Source organism: Crotalus tigris, unplaced genomic scaffold (assembly GCF_016545835.1).
Source record: "Crotalus tigris isolate CLP2741 ecotype Arizona unplaced genomic scaffold, ASM1654583v1 scf7180000023905.18963, whole genome shotgun sequence".
Lineage (NCBI taxonomy): Eukaryota > Metazoa > Chordata > Lepidosauria > Squamata > Viperidae > Crotalus > Crotalus tigris.
In genome coordinates, this window is record NW_024100262.1 from 8,600 (window position 1) to 18,674 (window position 10,075).

At 43.4% G+C, this 10,075-nt stretch overlaps 1 long non-coding RNA gene across 1 annotated transcript; it reads left to right on the top strand.

Annotated features, from left to right (window-relative positions):
• Positions 1-8,170: 8,170 nt before the first annotated feature.
• LOC120298499 lies at positions 8,171-8,838 on the top strand. The gene is made up of 2 exons (XR_005554094.1): positions 8,171-8,204; positions 8,410-8,838. It is a non-coding gene; the product is annotated as an uncharacterized LOC120298499 (long non-coding RNA).
• The last annotated feature ends 1,237 nt before the right edge of the window (positions 8,839-10,075 follow it).

Genomic DNA, 10,075 nt, shown 5'->3' on the forward strand with positions numbered 1-10,075 from the left:
CTTGATTAGGACATTGTTTACTTCTTGATTGCTGGTCTGATGTTAATCATAGTGTTAATCTATGCATATCTCAGTGTGGATTGCTGGTGAAGAGGTGTTGTCTTTTTTGCAAAGTGGGTACATATTGTTTCTGTCTGTCTATTCATGGCTAATTTGTCAGAGTGACAGGCTCCTAGAAATTTATTAATGTTTTTGGACATTGCTTGGTCTACGACAGGGGTAGGCAACCTTGGCTCTTTTATGACTCGTGTACTTCAACTCCCAGAATTCCTGAGCCAGAATGGCTGGCTCAGGAATTCTGGGAGTTGAAGTCCACGAGTCATAAAAGAGCCAAGGTTGCCTATCCCTGGTCTAGGATAGTCAGTTTCCCAACTGTAACTATGGTTAGGTCTTTGAATTTATTGTGAAATTAAAGAGTTTTCATTATATATTCTGGCTGCTACCTGGTATTATGATTGATATTTGATTTCACACCTTTCTTCCCTAGCATAATTTTAGCCATGGTGATGGTTCTTAGAACCAGAAAGGAAACCTCAGCGGCCCATTTAAATGATCAGTGTGGCCGGTGATTAATAATAGATTTTATAGATTTGTGCCTGGCATAATTCTAGCCAATGGTGATGGTTCTTAGAACCAGAAAGAAAACCTCAATGGCCCTTCTTAATGCTAGGTGTGGCTGTTGATCTATAATAGATTTTATAGTTTTCTGGCTGGCATTATTTTAGCCATGACGATGGTTCTTAGAACCAGAAAGGAAACCTCAATGGCCCCTTTCTAATGCTAGGTGTGGCCGTTGATCTATAAAAGATTTTATAGTTTCCTAGCTTTGCAGATTGAGCGGAGGAACAAGTTGCGCTCTTCTGCCAAATGTTCCTCGAAAGAGACGACGCATGCTGGGCATGGCAGAGGAAGAAACCAAAGAGAAAGAAGAAGAAAGAAAGTAGAACCAAGATAGCAAGAAAATGTCTCCAGCTCAAGCCTTTGGCTGTGATGGCACCTCCTACACTGTGAGGTAAGTTTAGTTGAGTCTTGTATTCTTCAAAGTCTCAGGGTATGGAGGGAGGCGGATGATCCGTTATGCCAGGGGTCCCCAACCCCTGGTCGGTGGACCATCACTGGTCCGCAGCATGCCAGCAAGTGGGCCACACAAATAAGCAAAGCTCCATCCTCAAGATTCAGGCAGTATTCAAAACCACACCCCCTCTGGTCCACAGAAAACCTTTCTCCACGGCACCGGTCCTTGGTGCCCAAAAGGTTGGGAACCTCTGCATTATGCCTAGATAAGGAATGGTAACACCTGCATCTGAGCTAATAGTAACCATTGTGTATTGTGCATTCTTAGGAGTAAAACTCCAGGGGCAGCTGATGTAACATTGATATTTTTTTTTAATCTCAAAGGCGTCTACTATACCATCTTAGAAAACAGAAGACACAGTTGTCAGCCTGCAGTGTTGATGGTGAAAATGGAGAAAGAAGGAATGGAATAAAAGAATGAATATGGTCTCCATCAAGAATGCTACTTCACCAACTCAATCACAACTGAGCTGTAGATAATAAAGTTTTAAATGTTTGTTGCCAGGCATAAATTTAGCCATGGCGATGGTTCTTAGAACTGGGGGGGGGGACTCTCAATGGCCCCTTTTAAAGCTAGGCATGGCTGCTGATAGATTATAGACTTTATGGTTTTCTTGCCTGGCATAATTTTAGCCATGGCAATGGTTTTCAGAACCTGAAATAAATCCTCAACAGCCCTTTTCTAATGCTAGGTGTGGCTGTTGATCTACAAAAGATTTTATAGTTTTTTTAGTTTTGCAGTCTGAGTGGAGAAACAAGTGCACTCTTGCTGACAAATGTTCTTCGAAAGGGACAACCCTTGCTGTGCACAGCAGAGGAAGACACAAAAGCAAAGAAAGAAAAAAGAAGACCAAGACAGCAAGAAAATGTCTCCAGCTCAAGCCCTATTAGCCTTTGGCTGTAAGGGCGCCTCCTACGCTGTGAGATAAGTTTAGTTTAGTCTTGTATTCTTCAAAGGATATGGAGGGAGGTGGGTGGTCTTCCCTACTTCTTGATCCGTTATGCCAGGGCTCCCCAATCCCTGGTCTGTGGACCAGCACCGGACTGCAGCATGCCAGCAAGTGGGCCACACAAACAAGCAAAGCTCCATCCTCAGGATGCAGGTATTCAACACCCCCCCCCCTCTGGTCCGCGGAAACCCTTTATCCACGGCACCATTCCCTGGTGCCCAAACAGTTGGGAACCTCTGCATTATACCTAGATAAGGAACGGTAACACCTGCATCTGAGGTAATAGTAACCACTATACTTTGTGCATTCTTAGGAGTAAAACTCCAGGGGCAACTGAAGTAATACTATTTTTTTTAACTCAAAGGCTTCTACTACACCATCTTAGAAGATAGAAGACTCAGCTGCCAGCCTGCAGTGTTGATGGTGAAAATGGAGGAAGAAGGAATAGAACACAAGAATGAATATGGTCTCCATCAAGAATGCTACTTCACCAACTCAATCACAACTGAATTGTAGATAATAAAGTTTTAAATGTTTGTTGCCAGGCGTAAATTTAGCCATGGCAATGGTTCTTAGAACTGGGGGGGGGGAACTCTCAATGGCCCCTTTTAAAGCTAGGCATGGCTGTTGATAGATTATAAACTTTATGGTTTTCTTGCCTGGCATAATTTTAGCCATGGTAATGGTTTTCAGAACCTGAAATAAAACCTCAACAGTCCTTTTCTAATGCTAGGTGTGGCTGTTGATCTATAAAAGATTTTATAGTTTTTTTAGCTTTGCAGACTGAGTGGAGAGCAAGTGCACTCTTGCTGACAAATGTTCCTCAAAAGAGACAACCCTTGCTGTGCACAGCAGAGGAAGAAACAAAAGCGAAGAAAGAAAAAAGAAGACCAAGACAGCAAGAAAATGTCTCCAGCTCAAGCCCTATTAGCCTTTGGCTGTGATGGAGCCTCCTACACTGTGTGGTAAGTTTAGTTGAGTCTTGTATTCTTCAAAGACTTAGGATATGGAGGGAGGTGGGTGGTCTTCCACTACTTGTTGATCTATTATGCCAGGGGTCCTCAACCCTCAGTCTGTGGACCAGCACTGGACCGCACCATGCCACCAAGCAGGCCACACAAACAAGCAAACTCCATCCTCAGGATGCAGGTATTCAAAACCATACCCCCTCTGGTCCGCGGAAACCCTTTATCCATGGCACCATTCCCTGGTGCCCAAATGGTTGGGAACCTCTGCATTATGCCTTGATAAGGAAAGGTAACACTTGCACTTGAGGTAATAGTAACCACTGTACTTTGTGCATTCTTCGGAGTAAAACTCCAGGGGCAGCTGAAGTAATACTATTTTTTTTAACTCAAAGACTTCTGCTACACCATTTTAGAAGACAAAAGATGAAAATGGAGGAAGAAGGAATGGAACGCAAGAATGAATATCAAGAATGCTACTTCACCACATAAATCAAAACTGAACTGTAGATAATAGATTTAATACTTTTCTTGCCAGCTGTAAATTTAGCCACGGCAATGGTTTTTAGAACCAGAAAGGAAACTTCCCCAACAGCCCTTTTAAATGCTAGACACAGCTGTTGATTGATTATAGATTTTACAGTTTTCTGCCTGGCGTAATTCTAGCCACGGTGATGGTTCTTAGAACCAGAAAGGAAATTACAACGGCCTTTTTAAATGACCAGTGTGGCTGTTGATTGATTATAGATTTTATAGTTTTCTGCCTGGCATAATTCTGGCCATGGCGATGATTCTTAGAACCAGAAAGAAAGCCTCAACGGCCCTTTTTAATACTAGGTGTGGCCGTTGATCTATAAAAGATTTTATAGCTTTAGAGTCCCTGAGATTGAGGGGAGGAACATTTGCACGCCTGTTGCCAAATGTTCCTCAGAAGAGACACAGAGGAAGAAACAAAGGCGAAGAAAGAAAAAAGAAGAACCAAGACAGCAAGAAAATGTCTGCAGCTCAAGCCCTATTAGCCTTTGGCTGTGATGGCGCCTCCTACGCTGTGAGGTAAGTTGTATTCTTCAGAGTCTTAGGATATGGAGTGAAGTGGATGGTCCATTCTTCCTAGGAAATTGATGGTCCATTCTTCCTAGGTAAGTAGGGGGTAACAACTGCTTCTGAGGTAATAGTAACCACAGTGTATTGTGCATTCATAGGAGTAAAACGCCAGTGGCAGCTGAAGTAATGCTGATTTTTTTTTTGTCTCAAAGGCATGTACTACAGCATCTTAGAGGACAGAAGACTCAGCGTCGATGGTAAAAGTACAAGAAGAAGGAATGGAAATTAAGAAGAATATAATGTTTTAGATAATAGATTTTATATCGTTCTTGCCTGGCATAAATTAAGCCCTGGCAATGGTTATTAGAACCAGAAAGGAAACCTCCCCAACAGCCCTTTTAAATGCTAGGCATGGCTGTTGATCGATAATAGATTTTATAGTTTTCTGCCTGGCGTAATTTTAGCCATGGTGATGGTTCTTAGAACCAGAAAGGAAATTACAACGGCCTTTTTAAATGACCAGTGTGACTGTTGACTGATTATAGATTTTATAGTTTTCTGCCTGGCATAATTCTGGCCATGGCGATGGTTCTTAGAACCAAAAGAAAACCTCAATGGCCCTTTTTAATGCTAGGTGTGGCTGTTGATCCATTATAGATTTTATACCTTTCTTGCCTGGCATAATTCTGGCCATGGCGATGGTTCTTAGAACCAGAAAGAAAGCCTCAACGGCCCTTTTAATGCTAAGTGTGGCCGTTGATCTATAAAAGCTTTTGTAGCTTTAGCGTCCCTGAGATCGAGGGGAGGAACATTTGCACGCCTGTTGCCAAATGTTCCTCAGAAGAGACACGGAGGAAGAAACAAAGGCGAAGAAAGAAAAAAGAAGAACCAAGACAGCAAGAAAATGTCTCCAGTTCAAGCCCTATTAGCCTTTGGCTGTGATGGCGCCTCCTACGCTGTGAGGTAAGTTGTATTCTTCAAAGTTTTATGATATGGAGGGAGGTCAATGGTCCCCCCCCCAGCAAAAAAAATTGATGGTCCATTCTTCCTAGGTAAGTAGGGGTAACACCTGCATCTGAGGTAATAGTAACCACAGTGTATTGTGCCTTCTTAGGTGTAAAACCTCAGTGGCAGCTGAAGTAACGTTGATTTTTTTTTTATTTCAAAGGCATGTACTACAGCATCTTAGAAGACAGAAGACTCAGCTTTGATGGTAAAAGTACAAGAAGAAGGAATGGAAATCAAGAATGAATACGATCTTGTAGATAGTTGATTTTATATCTTTCTTGCCTGGCATAAATTAAGCCCTGGCAACGGTTCTTAGAACCAGAAAGAAAGTTTCAATGGACCTTTTAATTCTAGGTGTGGCCATTGATTGATAATAGATTTTATAGTTTTCTGCCTGGTGTAAATTTAGCCATGGCTATGGTTCTTAGAACCAGAAAGAAAACCTCTCAGTGGCCCATTTAAATGACCAACGTGGCCAGTGATTAATCATAGATTTTATAGTTTTCTGCCTGGCGTAATTTTAGCCATGGCGATCGATCTTAGAATCAGAAAAAAAGTTTCAATGGACCTTTTTAATTCTAAGTGTGGCCATTGATGGATAATAGATTTTATACCTTTCTTGCCTGGCATAATTCTAGCCATGGCGATGGTTCTTAGAACCAAAAGAAAACCTCAATGGCCCTTTTTAATGCTAGGTGTGGCTGTTGATCCATTATAGATTTTATACCTTTCTTGCCTGGCATAATTCTGGCCATGACGATGGTTCTTAGAACCAGAAAGAAAGCCTCAACGGCCCTTTTTAATGCTAAGCGTGGCCGTTGATCTATAAAAGATTTTGTAGCTTTAGAGTCCCTGAGATCGAGGGGAGGAACATTTGCACGCCTGTTGCCAAATGTTCCTCAGAAGAGACACGGAGGAAGAAACAAAGGCGAAGAAAGAAAAAAGAAGAACCAAGACAGCAAGAAAATGTCTCCAGTTCAAGCCCTATTAGCCTTTGGCTGTGATGGCGCCTCCTACGCTGTGAGGTAAGTTGTATTCTTCAAAGTTTTATGATATGGAGGGAGGTCAATGGTCCCCCCCCCAAAAAAAAATTGATGGTCCATTCTTCCTAGGTAAGTAGGGGTAACACCTGCATCTGAGGTAATAGTAACCACAGTGTATTGTGCCTTCTTAGGTGTAAAACCTCAGTGGCAGCTGAAGTAACGTTGATTTTTTTTTTATTTCAAAGGCATGTACTACAGCATCTTAGAAGACAGAAGACTCAGCTTTGATGGTAAAAGTACAAGAAGAAGGAATGGAAATCAAGAATGAATACGATCTTGTAGATAGTTGATTTTATATCTTTCTTGCCTGGCATAAATTAAGCCCTGGCAACGGTTCTTAGAACCAGAAAGAAAGTTTCAATGGACCTTTTAATTCTAGGTGTGGCCATTGATTGATAATAGATTTTATTGTTTTCTGCCTGGTGTAAATTTAGCCATGGCTATGGTTCTTAGAACCAGAAAGAAAACCTCTCAGTGGCCCATTTAAATGACCAACGTGGCCAGTGATTAATCATAGATTTTATAGTTTTCTGCCTGGCGTAATTTTAGCCATGGCGATCGATCTTAGAATCAGAAAAAAAGTTTCAATGGACCTTTTTAATTCTAAGTGTGGCCATTGATGGATAATAGATTTTATACCTTTCTTGCCTGGCATAATTCTAGCCATGGCGATGGTTCTTAGAACCAAAAGAAAACCTCAATGGCCCTTTTTAATGCTAGGTGTGGCTGTTGATCAATTATAGATTTTATACCTTTCTTGCCTGGCATAATTCTGGCCATGACGATGGTTCTTAGAACCAGAAAGAAAGCCTCAACGGCCCTTTTTAATGCTAAGTGTGGCCGTTGATCTATAAAAGATTTTGTAGCTTTAGAGTCCCTGAGATCGAGGGGAGGAACATTTGCACGCCTGTTGCCAAATGTTCCTCAGAAGAGACACGGAGGAAGAAACAAAGGCGAAGAAAGAAAAAAGAAGAACCAAGACAGCAAGAAAATGTCTCCAGTTCAAGCCCTATTAGCCTTTGGCTGTGATGGCGCCTCCTACGCTGTGAGGTAAGTTGTATTCTTCAAAGTTTTATGATATGGAGGGAGGTCAATGGTCCCCCCCCCAGCAAAAAAAATTGATGGTCCATTCTTCCTAGGTAAGTAGGGGTAACACCTGCATCTGAGGTAATAGTAACCACAGTGTATTGTGCCTTCTTAGGTGTAAAACCTCAGTGGCAGCTGAAGTAACGTTGATTTTTTTTTTATTTCAAAGGCATGTACTACAGCATCTTAGAAGACAGAAGACTCAGCTTTGATGGTAAAAGTACAAGAAGAAGGAATGGAAATCAAGAATGAATACGATCTTGTAGATAGTTGATTTTATATCTTTCTTGCCTGGCATAAATTAAGCCCTGGCAACGGTTCTTAGAACCAGAAAGAAAGTTTCAATGGACCTTTTAATTCTAGGTGTGGCCATTGATTGATAATAGATTTTATTGTTTTCTGCCTGGTGTAAATTTAGCCATGGCTATGGTTCTTAGAACCAGAAAGAAAACCTCTCAGTGGCCCATTTAAATGACCAACGTGGCCAGTGATTAATCATAGATTTTATAGTTTTCTGCCTGGCGTAATTTTAGCCATGGCGATCGATCTTAGAATCAGAAAAAAAGTTTCAATGGACCTTTTTAATTCTAAGTGTGGCCATTGATGGATAATAGATTTTATACCTTTCTTGCCTGGCATAATTCTAGCCATGGCGATGGTTCTTAGAACCAAAAGAAAACCTCAATGGCCCTTTTTAATGCTAGGTGTGGCTGTTGATCCATTATAGATTTTATACCTTTCTTGCCTGGCATAATTCTGGCCATGGCGATGGTTCTTAGAACCAGAAAGAAAGCCTCAACGGCCCTTTTTAATGCTAAGTGTGGCCGTTGATCTATAAAAGCTTTTGTAGCTTTAGAGTCCCTGAGATCGAGGGGAGGAACATTTGCACGCCTGTTGCCAAATGTTCCTCAGAAGAGACACGGAGGAAGAAACAAAGGCGAAGAAAGAAAAAAGAAGAACTAAGACAGCAAGGAAATGTCTCCAGTTCAAGCCCTATTAGCCTTTGGCTGTGATGGCGCCTCCTACGCTGTGAGGTAAGTTGTATTCTTCAAAGTTTTATGATATGGAGGGAGGTCAATGTTCCCCCCCCCCAAAAAAAAATTGATGGTCCATTCTTCCTAGGTAAGTAGGGGTAACACCTGCCTCTGAGGTAATAGTAACCACAGTGTATTGTGCCTTCTTAGGTGTAAAACCTCAGTGGCAGCTGAAGTAATGTTGATTTTTTTTTTTATCTCAAAGGCATGTACTCTACACCATCCTAGAAGACAGAAGACTCACTTGTCAGCCTGCAGTGTTGATGGTGAAAAAGGAGGAAGAAGGAATGGAACGCAAGAATGAACATGATCTCCACCAAGAATGCTATTTCACCAATTATGTCAAAACTGACCTTTAGAACAATCGCTGAAAATGTAAGCCACTTTCATGATCACACCACACTACACATTTTAATCCTATCTGTGACCATTGCTACATAATAGGGATTCTCGTTTTCTTGCCTGTTGTATTTTTAGCCCATTCTAGGTGTGTTCCATGATGTACATAAGATTCCATACTTTTCTTGCCTCCTTACTGTTAGGCCTGGTAATGGTTCTTAAAACCCAAAAGAAAATGTCTATGGCCCTTTCTATTGCTAGGCTTGGTCACTGATTATTAAAACAGTAATTAGTATTCTGGCCTAGTGTAATGTTAGCCACAGCTGTACTTCTTAGAACTTGAGAAGGGCCACACAAGCATTCCACATGCCAATCCATCCTGTAAATAGTGATGACTCATTTTTAGAGGTCTTTCAGTCCCTGAGCTGGTGTGACACTCACACCGAATGGATGTGGATAATTATCGGCTCCCAGACTCACTCAGTCCATGAGCAGATACTTTCTGAGACTCACACCAGAAGTCTCTCTCTTTCAGTCCCCGAGTGAGCAGCGAGGGCGAATCACACTGGAGGCGTCAACAGCCCTCGGCTGGAAGTCTCTCCCGGTCCCTGAGGCTCCCCAACTGAGTCTCAAACTGGAAGGGAATCCTTTTGGATCGCTTCCCTCACTGGTCAATGATGATCATGATCATTGCAGTCCATGAAACCAGAGAGACAAAAGAGATGCACTATTCCTGATTCCATCTGCACCGCCCCCCATGTTTAGGCATGGACCCTTGGTCACGCCTCCTTCGCCCCCTGCCACTCGCCTCAGCCCATTTACAGCCAGCTTTCCTCCTCCGTTGCCCTCCCGCAGCCATTCTCCACGGCCAGTGGACCCTTGGTCCTCTGCCCGTCGCCCTTCGGCCTGGACAATTCACCCAGACACCCTTTGTCCCGGGCCTTTGGCTATATGGGACAAATAGCCCCCAGCCATGGTGCTGCGGGGGCAGCATGCGATGAACAACCCCAGGGGCTGGGGAGGGCAGCTGTGATGCAAGATTTTTTTTAAAAAGTGCTCTGCTCTGCATGTTTTGGGGCCTTGCAGCTCTGACCCCAGAATCGGAAGGAGGGGGACTGGCAGCAGAAGTAGCAACCACCGGGGCCACTGGGGGGAGCAGTCAGACAAGAGTGTGTTGGGGAACGAGGGAGGGAGGGAGGGGCACCTCAAGGGGGCTTCACAAAGACAACTTGACTCGCAACTCAGCAACTCAAACGAAAGAGAGGAGGAGGAGAAAGGCCGGAGCAGCTTCTGCCACAGCCAGGGAGGCGGGTTAGGGGGGCACACAGGCAAACAGGGCTGGTGTGCTGCTGGAACTGGAGCGTCATGGGAGGGAAGCGTGGGCTAATGGGACTGCTTGCGCCTTGGGAGGGAAGGGAGGGCAACTGGCAAGGACTGGGGATGATGGGACTGCGTGCGCCGTCGTGGGAGGGAAGGGAGGGCAAATGGCAAGGGCTGGGGATGATGGGACTGCGTGCGCCGTCGTGGGAGGG